Here is a 20,188-nt window from a genome sequence, read left to right as displayed (position 1 = left end):
AAACCTGAAAAGACACGTAATCCCTGAATATCAAGCTGGCTTCCGTCAAAACCGATCCACCATAGACCAAATTTTTGTGATCAGACAGATTATTGAAAGATACCTGAAATTCGGGAAAGAGCTATACCCGCTCTTTATCGATTTCAAACAAGCTTTTAATCTAATTTGGCGAGATGGCCTATGGCACATCCTGGCACACTACGGTATTCTCACTGACATTATTGACATTGTCAAGAGCATGTACGAGAAGTCGAGAAGCATGGTGCAGACAAGCGAAGGCTTTACTGAAGAATTCTCAGCCTCTTCAGGAGTGCTGCAAGGATGCATACTCTCCCCCACTCTGTTCGGCCTATTCCTGAATGCTGTACTGGCACTGGTGCCCAATGACACGGGAGCATTCATGAGTGGACACCTCTTTGACTTACTCGCATACGCCGATGACATTAATCGCCTAAACGAACAACTAGAGGAACTGCAATTAAGCGCTAACGATATTGATCATGCAGCTAGTTCCTTTGGGATGAAAATCAATGCTAACACGACAAAAGCCATGAAGGTAACGCGGCATACAGATACAGGCCTTCAACCTAGCAAAATTATGATCCAGGGGGAAGAAATCGTGTGGGTTGACAATTTCGTTTACTTAGGAAGTGAGCTGACGTCCACAAACGACTCCTCAAAAGACATTAAACGACGCCTCACCCTTGCCTCAGCAGGCTTCAAGTCATTGCGATTGATCTGAAAAACAAAGATCTGTCGCTGAAACTAAAAACACGCCTTTTTCGAGCTCTTGTGGTTCCAGTAGCAACGTACGAAGCAGAGACATGGACCTTGAAAGCAGAAGACAAACGCCGGTTGGCGGCATTTGAAACAAAATCCCTCAGGAAGCTTGCTGGCATCACCCACCGTGACCGAATATCAAACGAACGGCTATTGTCTTCGCTCAACTATTCCCAGACCATCATGCAGACCATCCAGCTTCAACCGCTTCGATGGTTAGGCCACGTTCAGCGGATTTCCCCAGCCCAACTTCCAAAAATTGCGTTTGAAGGAAGGATTGATGCCTCCCGTCCAAAAGGACGACCTCCCAAGCGCTGGAGGGAAAACTTTCCCAGCCATCCCCTGTCGGTACTCCTTCGGACTGCAGAGAACAGGGAATCGTATAAGAAGCTTTGCCATAGTTCAGTCAGAGGAGAAGCCCCGAGTCGGCCAATCCGGCCGGATGGGAGTTAAGTAAGTAAGTAAGTACTTCGGTAAAAGGAAACATATAATTTTTCACCAAAATAGTACTTTGTCTCGGTATTTTTCTTTCTTTATATAGTATCCAGGTTTTGCCAGAGATGTCGTAAATAAAGGATTTTCTCCAGAGTAAGGGATTAAGTGTGTATATGAGTTCATATTCAGTACTTTTAATACTTGTAATATGAGTTCATATTACAAGTAATTTTGTATGAATGTTTTATTTGGATTTTTTTTTCGTTTTGTCATAACTGATGTTAACTGGCTCAAGGGCGCCAGCAGAAATTACTCCAGGGGGGGGGGAGCAGACGCCAAAATAGCAGTGGTGGTTGAGTGACAGTTTGGGTGGTTTAGGGCACCAAACAACGACTTTACCCCGAAGAGGACGAATTTGCAATCAGTTTAAAATTCTGAGAAGCTAATTGATTTAAAAGTATTAATAACCATATTTTAGGCTTTTCAGTTGCAAAACAAGTAATGCCAAACGATGGCAGTACTGGATTCAACCAAGTTGATTCGCTTTATTTGTAACGAAATTAGGCAACGTCTGGTGATCTGTAATTGCGTATCATATAATGAAGGGGGAAGTGAGTCATTGTTTAGGTGGCGGTAGGGTAGATTCCTACAAAAGTATATTTTAATGGACAAACTGCTTACTCTTTCTGAGATTTCAGATAAATGTTGATAGGTAGGGGGGGGGGGAGTAGGAATTAATTAAAATGTTTCTCTATACAGCTAAAATGTTACATTCCCGTATCTAAAAGCACACAAGTGGAAAAGGCAGGTCATCATCAGTCCCACCCGGAATTTTCTTTGGGTTGGCAAATACTGCTAGGAACTTAGTTTTCAGCAATTTCAAATGGTAATATTTTTCTTTTTCTATTTATATGAAATACTTCAATGTATTTAAACGAATGTCTATAATGTATTTATCGATAAGAGAATCCTATTGTAGAGGCCGTGATGGCTTCAGTTACATAGAAGATCAAAAGTCTCACAGAATTTCCATCCACACAAACAATAACACTCTTTTTCATCCAACCGAAATTCTTTAGTAGTAATATTAACAAAGACTTTTAACCAAAATTACTATTCATCGCCAATTTTTTAAGTATATTCAAACCTTATCCAAACTTGAAATTGCAAATTTAAACGTGGTACGGTATTAATCAACTTACAATTATTGATTTGCACATTTTAAAAGCAGTTAACAAGGGATTTGAGGGACCGGTACTTCAAATTATATTTTGGTTAGGCCTTATTTCGAAACCAATCAGGAATTAAATAAAAAAAGAGCTTTTCAACTAAAAGCAAGGAACACATTTGGAACCGATTTGAACAGAATATTCTTTGTATCAAGGGGGCTGTATGCTCTTCAACTCCCTACTCTTTACTGTGAAGTTTGGGTTTTTTCTAAATTTTTAAGAAAATATGCAATTGGAAAAAAGATTTTCAAAGCACTAACAACTTTTCTTTAATGAACAAAGTGTTGAGAAGGGGGCAGTCCCTTTTATATACGAATAATTTATATTTATTTTAAGTTTTAATCTTGCTCCTTACATTAGTTGAAAACCCTTTTTAACTTTCTTACATTTGACACTTTTTGTTAGACTAATAAATGGCTTTGCCTTTCTGATATTGTTGTTTTTGGCATTGTTTAGCCATTTTTTTATTTGTTGTGCTATTTATGTCTTTTTTTATTATATGACCCCGAAATGCGAATTCGGCCCTTCGGGGCTTGTGATAGCCATTTTTTGAAATAATTATCTTATCTTATCTTACAACTTTTCTTTAATGAACAAAGTCAAAAAATCAACAAAGACAAAAATCTCTAAAAAAAAAAACAAAAAAACAAACAAACAAGACTGTGGCCCGTGGAGAGAAAAGAAAAACAACGCGGATATTTCGCCTGTATACAAAAACGGCGTATTCAGCACGAAAGACAACACAAAAAAACAAAAAAGAAAAAACTAAAAACCAATAAAACCACCACCAAAAAAAAAAACAAAAATTGAAACACGGTGCAAAATGAACTACGTTGGGAAAAGATTCGAAAATAGATTTAATTAAGTGAGGACACCCGAGTAACTGAGGAAAAATAGAAAAAACTGTAAATTACTCAGTTGCGAAATAATCCTTTTGTTAGCTATTACTGAAGCAAATCGTTTTGGTCTAGCAGGTAAAATAGTCCCCTGGTGATTATTTAAAATCTTTACTCCCTTATTGACAATTGATTCACTCTTTGGAAGGTTATCATAAATTGGGTCAATATTTAAATTTCCCGAGTCCCTGTTTATGGAAAGGTTAGCACACATATGTTTTTTAATTTCTATGGCTTCCCTGGCCCATTGGGTGTACCCCTTATCATTAGAAATAGCCAAGGCTTCATCAAATTTTACCAAATGATCTGGTTGAAGCCAAATATGCTCTGCTAAAGCTGAAACAAAAGTTTCTGGTGGCTTGCTTAATTGTAGGGTTTTTTCTATTGAGTTACGGTGTTCAATAAACCTTTCAACAAATTGTTGGTGAGTCCTACCAATATAGAACTTCCCACAAGAACACGGAATTTTATACACCCCACTTACTAAATTTCCCCGAGTTAAATCCTTACCAGCACTAAAAAAACTACCCATTGGCCTCAGCGATTGGAAACATGTATCAATACCAAATTTACGTAAAACCCGTGAAAGTTTCTCCCCCAAACCAGGTACATATGGTAATGAAATGAAGCTTTTTGAAACAACTAAATCTAAAGACTGAGAAACCTCAATAGCCCTACTACTATGTTTGGCCCGTCTATTTTCAATTATTTTATGAATGAACTTAATTGGATAACTATTACAAAATAAAATATCCCTCAAGTATAACAATTCCGAATCCAGAAATTCCTGGGAACAAATTTTAAAGGCTCTATCCACTAGTGAAATTACAACCCCCTTTTCACCGACATAGGGTGGCAAGAATGAAAATTTAAATACCTATCATTGTGCGTTGGTTTTCTGTAAATCGAGAAAAGTAAATGGAGATCCCTTTTAATTAATAAAATATCCAGAAAAGGTAATTTATTATTATCCTCAAATTCCACTGTAAATTTAATATTATTATCAAAACTATTTAAATGCTTACAAAAAAGGTCTAAGGAGTCCAATCCATGTTTCCAAACGCACACCACATCATCCATGAACCTACCCCAGAAGCAAGGGGAAAGTCTAAAACTATTTATAGCGGAGGTTTCAATGGCATCTATGAATAGATTTGCCAATAAAGGAGAAAGAGAAGCCCCCATAGGTAACCCAAAAATTTGTCTATAAAACTCCCCTCGAAAACCAAAATAAAAAGAAAATTCATTTACCAGAATAATTAGTCTCATAATGACATAAATATACAAACTGGCTAAAGTCACATCCTGTATTAAATCAAAGTGTTTTTCTAATTTACTTTTTAAAATATCCTCGCAACTTTTTAAATCACACCGCGAATTCATGGACACAGCATAAACTCTGTTATGAATTGAGGTCTCCCTCAGCTTAAAATCGTGCACCTTCTGTCCAAGGTAGTACGAATTTTTTAATTACGATTTTTGGGGTTACAATAATTTATACACAGAACATAACAACCAATTCCCCCCTTCTTAAACATGTGCCGCAAAAGTTGAAATCCTGGGGTGGAGGGGGGATCGATTCTTATGACTCGTAAGTAGACCCTAGATCTTAGATGTCGAACAACCCCTAGGATAATATTTATTATAAAACTGTGGGGCAATGTGAAAATTATTTTTCATTGACTCTAATTCCTTTCTTGTTGTTTTTACATATTTATCTGTAGGATCAAAATCAAGTTTTTTGTATGTAATAGTGTCCAAAATAATGGATTTCATTTGAGTATTCTAGTCTTTAGTGTTCATAACTACCATCATGTTTCCCTTATCGGCTCTGGTGATAGTAAGGAATTTATCCTTTTTCAAATCAGAAAGGATTTTAATGTCATTTTTTTGTGAAATGTCTTTACCAATTAAGTTAATATTAAAGGTGTTTAGTTTTCCTACGATCTCAGCTCTGAGGAGTATCAACCTTATCTATAGAAGCCATAATTCCTGACTCCACCTTTGAAATTATTTTTGAATAGGAGACTGGTGTTGGAAAACAGAACTTAGAACCATTCGACAAAACTGCTTCATGTTGAATATTAAGAGGCTTAGAAGACAAATTCTTAATTGCTGGACCCAGACAATGACGAGGATAAAAAAAATCTGAATCTTGGAAATTCTCAAACAAAAGTTTATTAAACTTGTCAACCAAACGAACCTTGGACAATAGAAACTAAGGGCGTAAATATCTAATGGCAATTTACTTAATTCGTTTAAAAATGTCCTAGAGAAGGTTAATTCTCAAATAATTACCAAAATAATTTAAATACTTAGACATTTGAAAAAGTCTATGTTTTTTTTAATAAATTACGTGATTTAATTATCTTCGGCTTAATTTATTTTTTAATTTTGTTTCATTTTCAGTTCCAAAATGGGTAGGCTACATATTTTAAAAGATTTCGGAATCACTGATTCCTTCTTGCAATTTTTTAAGAAAATTTGTTGATTTAATAGATTTGCATGTTTTTTAACTAAAGACAAATAATAATTGACAGAAGCGGCTAATTGTTGCCCGTACAATTGACGAATGAAAGATCTTAAGCCAAACTGGCCAGCCATGACAAAAAACCAACAAAGAGAAAAATCTCTAAAAAAAAACAACAAACGAGACTGTGGCCAGTGGAGAGAAAAGAAAAACAACAGAAACAAAACAACGCGGATATTTCGCCTGTATACCAACAAGGCGTCTTCAGCACGAAAGACAACACAAAAAAAAAAAAAAGATAAAACTAAAAACCAATAAAACCACCACCACCAAAAAAAAAAAAAATGTACAATCGGCGCAAACTAATCCACGTAGGGAAAAGATGCTAATATAGAGTTACTTCAGTGAGGACACCAGAGTAACTGAGAAAAAATAAAAAAAACTGTAAATTATTCAGTTGCGAAATAATCCTTTTGTTAGCTATTACTGAAGCAAATCGTTTTGGTCTTGCAGGTAAAATAGTCCCCTGGTGATTATTTAAAATCTTTACTCCCTTATTGACAATTGATTCACTCTTTAGAAGGTTATCATAAATTTGGTCAATATTTAAATGACCCGTGTCCCTATTTATGGAAAGGTTAGCAAACATATGTTTTTTAATTTCTATGGCTTCCCTGGCCCATTGGGTGTACCCCTTATCATTAGAAATAGCCAAGGCTTCATCAAATTTTACAAAATGATCTGGTTGAAGCCAAATATGCTCTGCTAAAGCTGAAACGAAAGTTTCTGGAGGCTTGCTTAATTGTAGGGTTTTTTCTATTGAGTTACGGTGAGTCCTACCAATATAGAACTTCCCACAAGAACACGGAATTTTATACACCCCACTTACTAAATTTCCCCGAGTTAAATCCTTACCAGAACTAAAAAAACTACCCATTGGCCTCAGCGATTGGAAACATGTATCAATACCAAATTTACGTAAAACCCGTGAAAGTTTCTCCCCCAAACCAGGTACATATGGTAATGAAATGAAGCTTTTTGATACAACTAAATCTAAAGACTCCATACAGTCTTTATGGCGCGGTATGGAGAAAATTTAAAAGAGTTACACACACATGCTCCGTAGAATGTTTAGCTCGGAAGCCAAACGGAAAATCATGAAAAAATCTTTTAGCCTCTAGAAAAGCAAGTAGACGGGAAAGTATGGTCTTTTCAAAAATTTTGCTAAAAACAGACAGCAAAGATATAGGACGATAATTGGCTGGATCACTTCTAGGTCCACCTTTATATAAAACAATAACTCTAGCTCGCTTAAGAAGATTTATAAGCTTTGTCAATGGAGAAATAATTGAAGGAAGAATGAATTTGACTACCATAGTTGGAATACAGTCAGGGCCAGACGACCTTCAAGCTATTTCCAATCCTGGCTACTTCAATAACAGAAGCAGGATATAAAACCATCGATTTGAGACAAGGCGGACCAAAATAAGATTTGTAATCTGGTAGTGACTGTGAAGACCTGACTGAAGAACCAGTGGTTTTCCCAATATTGCCAAAATATGATGTAAATGCTTCTTGAGCAGATGGAATACCCTCAACAACCACATCACAAACTACAAGACTTGGAGGGATAGAAGGAGCCGGAGAAGAACGTTTGAGGACGGAATTGATCACTTGCCAAGTTTTTCGATGATCTTTCCCACATTCCGAGAATTTTTTGGAATAATAAAGGAATTTAGCCTTCCGACATAAAGAATTGAAAACATTCCTGTAGAGTTTGAATTGCTGAAGACGTGCAGCATTCAAAGATGGCTTTGCTGACTTAAAAGCTTTCCAAAGATTATTTTTTCTTCTCCAACTCTTTAGAAGACCAGGGGTCATCCATGGGTTAAGAGGAATATATCTTTTTCACCTTGAAGTAGAGGGAGACAGAGCACATATGTCAAAAATAGACTCCTTCACTGACCCATAAAAGGAATCAAACTTTGAACAAAAATCATTATCCTTACCAAAAATATTCCATGTCTTCTCAGCTAAATGGGTTCTAAGGTGTATCGATTCATTTAAACTAAACCTGAAAGAAGCAGATACTTGATTGTCTCTATTCAGCGTTTTATCCAGGTTAAAACTGGAAAATACAGGAAAATGGTCTGAAATATCACTCACTACAACAGAATTCCGAACCAAGTTAAGAGACGAATAAATATTATCAATTAAAGACGCTGACGTATCATTTACACGTGTTGGAATACAGGTTGTTGGTAGAACCCCACCAGTGAGTATATCTGACAAAAAATCCACCGTAGTAGAGGAAGCCATGTCAATTAGATTTAAATTAAAGTCTCCCATTATTAGAAGTTCACATGGACGTCTGCCTATTAAATCCAAGACCTCATCAAGGACCTGAAGAAAAGAAGGGACGGATCCACTGGGAGATCTATAAAAATTACCAATTATCAAAAAATTATTTTTTAATTTAATTTCAATAAACTGGGATTCAAAAACCCCTTCGTCATTCCTTGACACATCGCTTCGAACAGCATAGGGAAAAATATCAGAAATATACATTACTAGTCCATCCTTTGCCATCCTTCTGTGAGTTAGTCACTCCATACTGTAACCGGGTATATCTAAAAGCATTTAATTGCTAGAATTAAGACAAGTCTCACATAATCCGATGACATCGGGTCGCCCATCAAAAACTATCTGCCTCAACCTATCAATCGATGAGCATAGACCCTGAGTATTAAGTTAAAGGACCGAAAAATGATCATCCCGTCTAGTAGCCCACTTTAAATCAGAAACATACTTACTAGTAATTGATTGGGAAATATCTAGGGAATTTCTTTTAAATTGACCAATAGAATTATTAATAATACTAAAAATATCTAAGGGGTTTCTTTGTAATTGAAGTAAACCCCCATCAAGAGAGTAAAAATCCTTAGAGTCTGAGTTAGAAAAATTCATATAACTTAAGGAGACTATGTATCAAACCTGCATCGCAACACTCACAAAATAAAATACATAAAAAAAATAACTAAGGGGCTATAAATAAAAATAAAAATAAATAAATAAATAAAATTATAACAATCATACCAATACTGCAAGATACTAAACATACCTAAAAAAAAAAAAAAACACATACAAAAAACAGCTTATTTTAAAAACAATCAGCAATAGACCTTATTTTCTTTATTGCTGACCCTACACTAGGCTTTGCCAATATCTGACTCTGATCTGACCACGCATTACACGGACCGTAAATGTCTTTAGCCAGATTCAGAAAGTCCCGGCGACGCTTTGTTAGAGACTCCGATATAAAAATATCAGTAGATGCAAGACTAGCTTTTACTTTAAACACTTTACGGGCTACATCTTTGCTAGCAAATTTAACAATGATCGAAGCAACTGTAGTAGAACTTTTTTTCAGTCTGTGGGGCCTGATTATTCAGGCGGAGACGGTAAACATTAATCAGATCAGAAGGTGAGAGTTTAGTTAGGGACATTTGGCTATTCAAAATTTGAAATATTGCCGTGTGACTTTCAACACTTGGTAACCGTTTGGCCCTTTGAAATACAAGCTTGTCGAGTAGGGACTCCTGATCAAAATCGTCCAGCTTTGTTTCAATTCGAATTATTCTGTCATCGAGGTTCTCAATTTGAGTTCTCAGACCCTTTAAAGCCTGCTCAATTTTCACAAACTTCGGATTAAACTCAAGTGTGATTGCTTCATAAACCTGGCGGATTATTAGCTCAGCATGCTGTTTCGTTGACCTTGAATCATTATATATTTCAGTACCTTTTTGTGTCATATTGCGGAGCAGCTCACTTTTTGTGTTCTCTTGTTGTGTTTCTGTAACAACTAGTTGCTCATAAATTTAGGCAATGCTGGGAGATACCAATGTGGAAATATCTTTATCCCTAGTTTCCAGGGCTAAAAATGTTTTCGAAAGAGTCTGATAAATTTCAGGAGTATTTGCAAGCTCGGCAAATGCTTTTTTAACAGCAGGTTTGGATGAATTAGTCGTTTTAGGGTCGTATTTTCGAAGATTTGCGTCAATGAGCCTGAATTAATCGTGCCTTCTGTAGCAAAAACGAGGTATGTAGGCTTCCCTTTGGAGTCCTTTCTATTCTGAATAACTCTTACTGGCCAAAGGGGATACCTCTTGAATTTAGCCAGCGCAACACCAAACTGCTCGAAACGCTGCATAATTAGTGAAAATCTTATTGAAATGAGCCGATAAACAAGACAAAAAGGCTTATCTTTGAGTGAGGGCCGAGCCTCACTAATGCACCCGAGTGGATTTCAAATCCAACTTGTGTGAAGTCGGCCCACCTGCCTTTACTGCGCGGCACTGAACAGTGCACGTTACCGCACAGGCCCTAAAACTGCCAATTTTACATTAAAATAGTTCTTCGAATTAAGATAATCCAATCAAATACAGTCAATAATAATCCAAAAATCCAAGTTACCAGCTAACTATACAATAAACAGCTTATCCAAATGATTTATCGTGATGCACTCAATCGCAACTACGCAATATAACAAAGCATAATAGTTAATCCGATTGGCTTCAAAAACTAGTTCTTTCCAGTTCAGAGACTGAATTGGTACTGACCCAATTCATAAGTGTATATATAACCCTTAACATCTCCTAAGATAAAACTATTCTCAATATTTTCAGTAAAGTGGTCTGTACTTGCATCCACAATACTAGAAAATATTGTCACTATTTGACAACCTTATAAATCAATAGTATGACAAAAAAAAATCAATAAGCTGAAAAACTCTTAGGACGACAAAGGAAGTTATGACAATAAAGAAATGTGCACAGAAATAAGTTCTCGATCAAATGAAATTATGTACAGCGAGGTTTAACTACGTATCAGCTAATGTATTCGTCCATGCTTTGCATTCATAAGACAATTGTTCAAGAATGACAATAATGCTTAAAATGAACCTCTTTAAATATATTATTTAAAAAAAAACTTTCTGAAAAATAACTTTTTCAAAGAAAAGTAAAGACCATTTAAACTAAAGCTTAGCAGATACAAATACCTTTTAAAATTCAAACTCAAACCGAACATAAATTAATATTAAAGAATAAATGAAACCCAAAACGAACAGAAGTTAAATAAACAATCAATGCAAACAAACATACAATAGATATTAATGTAAATTAATAAATAAATCTTAAAACTAGGGAAACTTAAATTTAATATGCAAATCAAGCTTGAAACGAACAAAAATTACTATAAACAAGAGTTTGGGTATCACCTCCTTCTCTCAATGTAAAAGTCTAAAACCTATTGCGTCATTGGCGCTTAACTGAAAACGAATTATATAACTAATATTTATTTTCCAGTTCTTACAGCATTGAAAATAAAAATAAAATTATAGTGAAATAAATTCTTGAGCGGATGGATTTTTCAACAATTAATATGATTATACATCAAATATTCAATTTGATGTTGTTTATACTTTCCAAGACTGTACAAGATGCATATAGTTTTCAGTAAAGCGCCAATGACGCAGTAAGTCTTAGACTTTTACAGTGAGAGAAGGAGGTGATACCCAAACTCTTGTTTATAGTAATTTTTGTTCGTTTCAAGCTTGATTTGCATGTTCGATTTAAGTTTCCCTAGTCTTAAGATTTATTTATTAATTTACATTAATATCTATTGTATGTTTGTTTGCATTGATTGTTTATTTAATTTCTGTTCATTTTAAGTTTAATTTATAAATCAATAGGAATATATTTTTTTTTTCGTTTTAAGCTTGATTTTGATATTCAATCTAAGCATTACTTGCTTTAATATCTATTTATTCATTTATATTGTTACTTGTTGTATGTTTTTTGCTATGATTGTTTATTTAATTTCTGTTCGTATTGGGTTTCATTTATTCTTTAATAGTAATTTCTGGTCATTTTGAGTTTGAACTTTAACAGGTATTTGTATCTGCTGAGATTAAGTTTAAAATGGCCTTTACTTTTCTTTGAAAAACTTATTTTTCTGAAAGCTGTCTTTTAATTAATTTTTGTTCATTTTTGATTGCAAAAAATTTTTTTAAGAGTTCCTTATTTCAAAATCAAACTTCTTTAAAAAAAAATCAAATGTTCATCAAAGTATCAAAAATGGTATCACAGTAACAATGTCAAAGTGAAAAAATGGGTTTGTGTCAACCTCAAGTTTTTGTTATCTGATGCTTAAACCACTTTTAATAAAATGGCTTTCCCAAAATTTTTATCGGATTGGTTTGGGAAAAAAGAGCGTGGGGAGGGGGAGGCTAATTAACCTTCGGTCTCTTTTGACTCTTTAAAAGTGAGCTAAAACTTTCTATTTTTAATCAAACGAGCCCTCTCTGAAGTTTTGTACGAGCATCCCTTCTATAAGAACCATATATATCCCCAGAGTATAACTTACAACGCCTGTCCCTGGGCTAATTGTCCTTCGATCTCATTTGATTCTATAAATGTGAACTAGAATTTTCAATTTTAAATCAAATGAGCCCTCTCTGAAGTTCATACGATCATCCCTTCTAGAAGAACCATATATTCCCCCAGGGCATAACTTATAACGCCTGTCCTCGGGCCCTGGGGGGTAGTGTCAACCCAAAAGTTTTAATACCTGATGTTTGAACTATTTATTTGATTTTATTTTATTTATGCACTAAATTTTTATTTGATGCATTTCGGGAAAAAGGGCGTGGAGGGGGGGGAGGGCTACTTGCCCTCCGATCTCTTTTGACTCTTAAAAAGTGAAGTAAAACTTACACTTTCCAGACAATTGAGCCCTCTTTGAAGTTTATACGACCATCCCTTCCCTAAAAACCATAAATGCCCCCAGGGCATAACTTACAACGCCTGTCCCAGGGCCCTGGGGGGTTTATACCAATATTAAAAGAATCCGTTCATTAGTTGATAAGAGATTTCCAACTCTCTAGTTCGCCAAAGCGAGAACTTGGCAAAAGCTATTTGCAAAATCATATAAAGTGAATCTTTGAAGAGGTTTTGGAAAAGAAAATAAGTGTCAACAAACTAAAGTTAAAAAACTGTATAATTTTTTTTTAACAAAATGTCTATTTCAAAATTTTCATCAGATGGGTCTGGAAAAAGAAGGCGTGGGAGGGGGGGGGGGTGCTAGGTGCCCTCGGATCTCTTTTGAATATAAAAAAGTGAGCTGAGACTTTTAATTTCTAATCAAATGAGCCGTCTATGAAGTTAAAACGAGTATCTCTCTCATAAGAACTATATGGGCCCCAGGATATAACATACAACGCCTGCCCTCAGGCCCTGAGGTTTTTATCGACACTGAGTTGTGTTATCTAACCTTTGAACAATTTTTAACTTAAAGGCTATCTCAAATTTTGTATCGGATACATTCGGGAAAAAGGGGCGTGGGGGGGGGCCCTAGTTGCCATCCAATCTCTTTTGACTCTCAAAAACTGAACTAGAACTTTCAATTTCCAATCAAATGAGCCACCTTTGAAGTTTTTACGAGCATCCCTTCCATAAGAACCATATATTCCCCCAGGGCATAACTTACAACGCCTGCCCTCGGGCCCTGGGGGGCTGTGTCGACCCCGGAGTTATCTTTATATGTTCTTTGAACTATTTTTAAACAAATGGATATCTCAAAGTTCTTATCAGATGGGTTCGAGAAAAAAAGTGTTGAGAGGGAGGGGGGCTAGGTACCCTACAATCTCTTTTGACTCTTAAAAAGTGAACTAGAAATTTCAATTTCAAATCAAATGAGCCCTATTTGAAGTTTATACGAGCACCCATTCCATAAGAACCATATATGCCCCCAGGGCATAACTTACAACGCCTGCCCCCGGGCGCTGGGGCCTATGCCGACGCTGGAGTTTTTGTTTTATGATCTTTGAACTATTTTTAACAAAATAGCTATCTAAAGTTTTTTATTAGATGCATTTGTGAAAAAAGAGCGTGGGGAGGGGGCTGGTTACCCTCCAATATCTTTTGACGTTAAAAAGTGAACTAAAACTTTCAATTTCCAATCAAATGAGCCCTCTGAAGTTTATAAGAGTATTCCCTCCTTAAAAACCATATATGCCTCCAGGATATAACCTATAACCCTTGCCATGAAGACTGTGGGGGAAGTGTCCTGCTCAAAGATATAATTTCCAGAACTTTCAACTACCTTGAAGAAAATAGCTATTTCGAAATTTTGATTTGATATGTTTGGGGAAATGGTGGGCGTGGACGGGGTGTTAGTTGCCTTCCAATCCATTTTGACTATTAAATAAGTCACTAGCCATTTAAATTTCCAATCGAATGAACCCTTTTTGAAGTTTCTACGACACTGCTTTCTATAAAAAAAACTTACATGCCCCCAGAGTATAACTTACAACCCTTGCCCTGAGGGCTGTGGGGGGGGGGTGTCTTCCTAAGACCTAATTCTCTGAATTTTCAACTACGTTGAACAAAATGGCTATCTCAAAATTTTGATTGGATGTGTTTGGGGAAAAGGTGGGCGTGAGAGGGGGGTTAGTTGCCGTCCAATCACTTTCGACTATTAAAAAGGGCACTATGTCTTTGAATTTCCAATTGAATGAGTCCTTTTTGAAGTTTCTATGACAAAGCTTTCTATAAAAAACCTTATATGCCCCCAGGTCATAACTTACAACCCTTGCCCTGAGGGCTATGGGGGAATGTCCTCATGAAAAACATAATTGCTATCTGGAAATCAACTACGCTGAACAAAATGGCGATCTCAAAATTTTGATTGGATGTTTTTGGGGAACTGATGGGCGTGGAAGGAGTGTTAGTTGCCTTCCAATCACTTTTGACCCCTAAAAGGGCACCAGAACTCTCGATTTCCCATCAAATGAGCGCCCTTTGAAGTTTCTACGACGACCCCTTCCATATGAAGTGCCTCTGGGAAAAAAAATAATAATAATAAATAAATAATAAAACATTGGAGCCGTATGGCCTTTACTATAGGCAACGCTATAGCGTTGCCTCTGATTTGAGGGGTTTCCTTCCTCCCTATGGAAAGGAAAGATGACATTTGAATAAAAAAATTAAAACATTTTCTCTTTATACCTCCATAAAAACAAAGTACCCTGTCTTTTTGAATACCCCCTCCCTTAGGTGTTATTCAACATTTTTTTTTTAAACAGCACTTGTTTTATTTTTACATCTATTCCTTTGAGCTGCATGGAAAATCAATCGGTGAATTTTGTTTTAATTAGCGGGGAAGTATTTTAATACATGTTGCAATTTATTGTTTCGGCGTTAATATTTTCAATGCATGCGACTCATGCCTTAAAAATCTAATTTCAAGTTGAATCTTGGTTAAATATAATTTGCAAAACATTTTATAGATAAATGAAAAACTAATAAAGAGTTTTTAGTGAAATTTTACAAGTTACAATGTAATTTAAAATATATGTATCGATTCAAATAGTTTTAGTATTAAATTGTTATAAAGACTGTTAATATATATATATATATATATATATATATATATATACATATATATATATACATATATATATATATATATATACATACATACATATATATATACATATATATATACATATATATATATACTATACTATCATATATATATATATATATATATATATATATATATATATATATATATATATATATATATATATATATAGTCAGTGATATCATATACGTGATATAGTATATACTATATATCACTAGTATATACTATGATATGGATATATATATATATATATATATATATATATATATATATATATATATATATACTATTTTTACTTACTTTTAATTTCTCTCAGGAGACTCCTTTTTGCTCAATAAAAATTTTCAAACTGAGGAGATTCACCTAATCACTTTGGGTGGTTGGCTTTTGTTTTGATTCCAATAGATTCCCAATCATCCCAAATCCAAGTGTCATTATAGCTTCATTTTTAGTTGGTAAGTTTTGATACAAAGAAAGCTGATTTTGTCGACCTTTAGACGCCGGAAGTGAAGTGTCTGTTCATGAAAATAGGTGACTGCTTGTTTGTCTCTGAGACAGACAAGCAAAATTGTAAATTGTAAAACAGACAGGCAAAAATTGTAAATTGTCATATGGTTACGATAATGTTTTCCCTGAATTCATTGAAAAAAAAAGTTTTGTTTACTATAAGTCATGACTTTTTACTAGATTTCGGGAAATTTAATATATCCTTTAAATTTACTGGATTTTTTTTTTACTAGATCTAGTAAAATCCTACTGACGGTGGCAACCCTGATTTTACTAGATCTAGTAAAAAAAAAAATCTAGTAAATTTAGAGGATCTAGTAAAAATCCCGAAATCTAGTAAAAACTAGTAAAAAGTCATGATTTATAGTAAACAAAACTTTTTTTATTTGCCTTAAATTCAGGGAAAAAAATTGTCGTAAACATATGACAATTTACCATCTTTTCTTGTTTGTTTTACAATTTTGCTTGTCTGTCTCAGAAACAAACAAGCAGTCACTTATTTTCATAAACGGACATTTCAGTTTCGGTGTTTAAAGGTTGAAAAAATCAGCTTTTTGTGTATCAATTCTTACCAACTAAAAATGAAGCTATAATGGCACTTGGATTTCTGATGATTGGGAATATATTGGAATCAAAACAAAAGCCAACCACCCAAGGCGATTAGGTGAATCTCCTCAGTTTGAAAATTTTTATTGAGTAAAAAGGAGTCTGCTGAGAGAAATTAAAAGTGTAAGTAGAAATGTAACATTATATATATATATATATATATATATATATATATATATATATATATATATATATATATATATATATATATATATATATATATATATATATATATATATATATATATCCAAAAAAGGATTTTTGAACTTGTAGGTTTCCGGAATTTTCAATCATACTATGAAAACGAAAGAAAAAGGAAAAGAGAAAAAAAAGAAAAAAGATGGTGTAAATCCTATTGATTATCCTCCTGTAGTAGATCTCAAGGCTTGGCGGTGCGCGGTTGACTTCGCCGCACGTTCAACATTTTTTTTCTAGTATTTAGTAAAACGGATTCGATCTAGTAAATTTCTACTCTCCGATTAATTAACTTATTCCAGCTCATAGTGGCAACCCTGGTACCAAAGACAAATAAAACGTACCATATCCCAAATTTTTTTCCGCTTATTACGTTTCACGTAATACGCGGATCGTCGGTGACGTAAAGTACTATCTATGAAAATTTTGCATAAGACATTTTCGTTCACTTTCTTTCTCCATTCCTTTATTTTTTTTTTCTCTTCTAATACAGTACATTATTCCAGACAGTACTTGAAGAAATTGTTCGGAGTAACATATATTACAACAGAAACATTTTACTACAGGCCAACAAAAGTCGCTGTTTTTCGGCCATTTACGACCATTTATAAACTTGCCAAAGTTTTTCAAACTCAAAACGAGCAGAAATTAACATGAGTAGGGCTCAAAGCCCCTATGCCTTCCCAAGGCCAGAACATAACTTGCACTTTACTAAAAAAATATAAATGTTTTTACTTTAATAGCTTAAATAAATCTGCTTGACTCGCTTATTTATTGTAATTTTTGTTCTTTTTGGGTTTCATTTATTTATCGATGCTGATTTGTGGTAGTTTCACGCTTGGTAGATTATTTTATTTTATTTTTGCTCATTTTTGGTTTAATGGAGTTCATTATTTTTCTTTGAAAAATTTGTTTTGTAGATTTTTTTTTAAATTAATTTATGTTAGTTTTATATTGACATAGTCTTTTCAGGGAAAAAGAAAGTAATAGTTTAAATCTTTTTGTTTTTTTAAGACTTTATAGTTGGACCTGCTATTTGTAAGCTGGAGAAAATTTTTCAGAAATTTGCAACAGCATACACCTTTTCAAAATCTGGACACAAATATTAGTATTTAATTTAGTTTCATACTTCCTCTAGTTGCCCTGAAATTGAAAACTTGACATCATTCGCAAAAAGAATCTGTTTACTTTCTTTGATAGCTTGGATACATTTACGCTATTTTGATTTGGTTAAATTTTAAGAGCAAAAGTAGCCACGAAAGTTTGAACATAATACCCTCAGTCGTTCTTGGGATACTGCTGAGATGACTTATTGCAAATTAGTATTAACACAGTTCATCTTGATTTAATCTTAGGGCAAAATTTAGTTTTTAAACATAATGGGCAAATGGGAGGGTGGGCGTAGGAGGAAGATTAGTTGTCCTCCCATCACTTTCTACTATTAAAAAGGTCATTAGCCACTCCAATTGCCAATGGAATGAGCCCTTTTCCAAGTTTCTACGACAACTCCTTCGATACGAAGTTCCCTGGTCTAGTGCCCAGGTTATAAAATTGAGACTGCAATAACTACTATATTTGAAACATGGATGGCTGCAGGGTTGGTGGGAGGGTGAGGGGTTAATCGGTGACTATATAGTAATTATGAGGTAACCAAAAGAAAGGAAAGCATAAGGGCTGTTTTTTTCACTCATCAATGTGCTAGGATCTTACATCTTTTGTCAGAAAACGCTTGAAAGTGAAATCTTTGAACTAAGATCTTACATCTTTTGTCGTTTTGTGCAAACGTCTTTCATCATTCTGCTCTGATCAGCGGTCTGAGAACAATGATGAGTACATCATCAAAGTTCTCTCATCATTGTTCTATATGGCAAAACAGTGGCGGTTTTATGACTTTTTGCTAACATCAGTGAGCTGTAAGATGTTAGAACAAAGTTGAGTTTAAAAACGATAATCTTTGCAGAAAGATGCAAGATCTTAGATGTAAGATATTAGTGCTAAAAAACGGGCCTATAGTAGAAACAACCAATGAAAAAAATGTATGTGTCAAGGTGGTATTTTCCGCCGGGGAGGGGGGTATTTTCCAATGGTATTTTCATCGGGGGTACTTTCCGCGGAGGGTATTTTCCGCGGGGGTACTTTCCGTGGGGTATTTTTCGAGGAAGTATTTTCAGCGGGAGAGTACTTCCGGTTTTTTCTGCAGGGGAATTTTCCGGGGGGTAAACACCTAAAACCTTAGAATCAGCATGAAAAACCAATAATGTGTCAACTGTAGTCGAAATTCCTTTTTAATTTAAGTTTAAATTTCCTTGTTTAATTTAGTTCTTGTTTGATTTAAGTTTTAATGTTGCCCCATATATAGAGGTTGAACTTTGTCTGTTTAATTTATATATCTAGAAACCGCAAACAATATTTGTTTTTAATATTATTAATGAATTACTGAGATTAATGACTTAAGGAAAAACTACTACAGGCATTTACAGTTCACATGCGTTCACTATTTTTTTTTTACAATTTTGAAGTTTTTGCCGCAATATCAGCAATAAGTGTTTTCAGCTATGGTTTCCAATCCCGTGTTCTGGCTCTAAGACTACTCTGTAAAAGGCTTGATTTACTGCGCGGATCCAAGCCCTATTTGAGCCTGAAATTGAAGCTAAAACCAATTTTGGCTCCCGAATTTTCGCAACGAAATTCCATTTTGTTTTTCCCCAAAAATTCCCCGAATCTTGAAGACTTGTCCCCGAAAACTTCCCGAGTTTTTAAGGCATGTCCTCGAATTTTAAGATTCGAGAGTGGAAGCCCTGCTTGATACACAGAAAGATGTTTTTGCGACCTTTGGACGCCGGAAGTGAAGTGTCTGTTTACAAAAAAAGGAAAATAGGTGACTGCCATGCGGAACAGATCAGAGTGAAATAAAATATTTGTAGATGAAAGAATACAAACATAGATACAAAAAACTGAATTGTACCATAATTTTGTTATGTACCATATTTTGTGGGATAGTACTAAATTGTACCAGTAGAGGTGAAATCTACCAAAATGGTACAATTATATCACGTTTGGCATCACTGCTGACCACTAATCAAGACCGTTTCCTCAAGTAGTAGTCCTACTGACCTCTCTTGTCATTTACATCCCGTCAAACGCTAAGGGTAAGTAATCGGGCTTGTCAGATAAGTGATCTGGGAATTTTAGAACATGCAGCAAGAGTATAGGCTAGTCTGCCTTTCGGCATTCAAAAATTTGTTAAGACTCATCAAGTGCCCCTCCCCACGGTAATCTTTAGTAAAAGGCGAAAGATTAACTCGGTATGAGCTAATGCGCTATTGCGACGTAATCATATGTCCAGGTTCTGACCATCTTCCTTTGGCATGCGTAATTCGGGACACTGGAAAAAAGGTTTTTAAAATGGGGAAAATAACAGTTAGGGATCTTAAGCCGGAAAATCTTAAACAGTTTCAAGAAGAGATAAGTATAGTTTCTTGGGAGGAAGTTATGAATGAAAAAGAAAACGCATCGATGGCGTTTGACACTGTTTTTAAAATATTGTCACCTATTTATGATAAATGTTGCCCTGTGAAGGTTGT

General features: G+C 34.8%; 1 pseudogene; it reads right to left on the bottom strand.

Annotated features, from left to right (window-relative positions):
* Window positions 1-19,814: 19,814 nt before the first annotated feature.
* On the bottom strand, window positions 19,815-19,930 carry LOC148943295 (U5 spliceosomal RNA; annotated as a pseudogene).
* Between the last annotated feature and the right edge of the window lie 258 nt (window positions 19,931-20,188).

Source organism: Artemia sp. Qi Xiang Cuo, chromosome 15 (assembly GCF_049724085.1).
Source record: "Artemia sp. Qi Xiang Cuo chromosome 15, ASM4972408v1, whole genome shotgun sequence".
NCBI classification, from domain to species: domain Eukaryota; kingdom Metazoa; phylum Arthropoda; class Branchiopoda; order Anostraca; family Artemiidae; genus Artemia; species Artemia sp. Qi Xiang Cuo.
Note: the sequence above shows the minus strand (reverse complement) of the source record. Positions and strands in the feature narration are given on the sequence as shown.